This window comes from Macrotis lagotis, chromosome 1 (genome assembly GCF_037893015.1).
Source record: "Macrotis lagotis isolate mMagLag1 chromosome 1, bilby.v1.9.chrom.fasta, whole genome shotgun sequence".
Lineage (NCBI taxonomy): Eukaryota > Metazoa > Chordata > Mammalia > Peramelemorphia > Peramelidae > Macrotis > Macrotis lagotis.
Genome location: NC_133658.1, coordinates 451,691,152 through 451,692,978, shown reverse-complemented (window position 1 = coordinate 451,692,978; position 1,827 = coordinate 451,691,152). Strand labels below are relative to the sequence as shown.

The 1,827-nt window shown below is 36.1% G+C and overlaps 1 pseudogene; it reads right to left on the bottom strand.

Moving 5' to 3' along the window:
• On the bottom strand, positions 1–1,389 carry LOC141504546 (kinetochore protein Nuf2 pseudogene; annotated as a pseudogene).
• Positions 1,390–1,827: the final 438 nt, after the last annotated feature.

Sequence of the window (1,827 nt, the reverse complement as noted above, 5' to 3'; positions counted from 1 at the left end):
TTATGCAGTCCTTTGATACCTTTTCATAGCTTCATGGTATGTCTTCACAGACCTTTTCAAGGTGAGGAAGATTTCCTGGATTTTTAGCTTCTCATTTTCAGTGACATCTTTGAGCTGTTGCATTTCAAGTCTGATTTTTTCTGGACAAAATGATTAATTGTTGTCACCTGTTCATATATGTCTCTTCTTTTTTCTTGAATTTTATTAAGTAAAGTTCCTTGACATGCTCATGCTTCTTATTTAGTTTCACTTGGATTGTGGCAAGTTTCCTTTTCTCTACAATGATTAGTCTTTTTCTTTGAGGTTTCCTCTGTCTTCAATTTCTCTGAAACCCAATCCTCTGGAGGAAAATGTGAGGCTGGTGACTTAGAATAGCCCTCCTCACTCAAATCCAATTCATGTGCTTGTCATGGCATCATCTCCTTGATATCTTGGTCTTCAAGATTGAAGGACAAACTCATCAACAGTTTCTTTAATTATGTCTGAGAGCTTTCAATTTGATCCTTTAGATCTCTTTTAATATATTTGTTACTACCCCCCCATATCATATGCAAGTCTTTTGATATAATTGTAGATCCATTTATCATGAAACTCAATTGAGACCCAGTCACTTTAAGCTTTGAAGTTTTATATTTCTGTACTGTCTCTTTCATTTTCCATTTATCATTCTTTAACTTCTCTGAAGAGTCCACAATTTTTGTTTTCAAACTCTCTTGTTCTTCTTTCAAAGTAACAAGTGACAATTTTAATTCACTCAAATGTTTGTGGTCTCAGTAAGGTCTAACTTCTGGGAAATTCCTTTTATGTAATGTTACTGTTTTTAGATGAAAACCAGTCAGTGTTTGATGCAGCTTCTGTCATCCGAGAAGTCTTTGAACTGCGCTTGTTGTGTAACTGGGACAGAGTTAAGTTTCTCTAAGTTTCTTTAATGCTTCCTGTTGTGCTACTTGTTGCTGCTATATATTATCCAAATAAAATTTGTATTGCTGTAAATGTTTCTTGGGTATTTCTTATATTCTCTGAAGTGAATAAGGTTGGAAATGGCACTTTAAAAACATGTATGTTTTCCTTTTGGATGCAGAATATCAGCAATCTCAAAATCATTTACTTGTAGATGCAAATTAAAGAATCCAAATAATCAAGTTACATCATGGTGAGAAACTTTACATTATCTGTGGATGTATGACTTCAAAGTTCACTGATATCAACAAAAAATGGTCCAGTAGAATCCTGCATTGAATTTGTAGATTTATGTAAGACTTCCGGATTTGAATTTGGAAAAATTTTTTTTTTTGAAACGTTTTTGTCACCAACTCCTGTTAAGGTTGAATTTTGAAAATGAGCCACAATCTCAGATGGATTAAGTATGGGAAAAGACAGGATTTCCATTTTGAGAATCTCCTCCTAAAGTTTCAGCCATGACCATGGGAAGGCTGGAAGGTGGGCAGGACAGCAGAGACTCTTGTTTCTGCCCCTCAGTCCTTTGAAGACCAACGAGCTTCCCCATTGATCCATACCACTTTTTTTTTTGGCTTTTTTGCAAGCCAATGGGATTAAGTGACTTGGCCAAGGTCACACAGCTAGGTAATTATTAAGTGTCTGAGGCCAGATTTAAATTTAGGTTGCTCAGACTCCAGGGCCAGTGCTCTATCCACTGCACCACCTAGCTGTTGCTTCAACATCCCCCCTTCCACTTCTCCCCATACTACTTTTCAAACCTGCCAGGGCCAACCTAGCTAGAAGGCCTTTGCCTTCCCTGGGTGATGTATTCTTTTTTTCTCCCTTTAAAAAAAAAATTATTTATTTATTTTGAATTTTACAATTTTC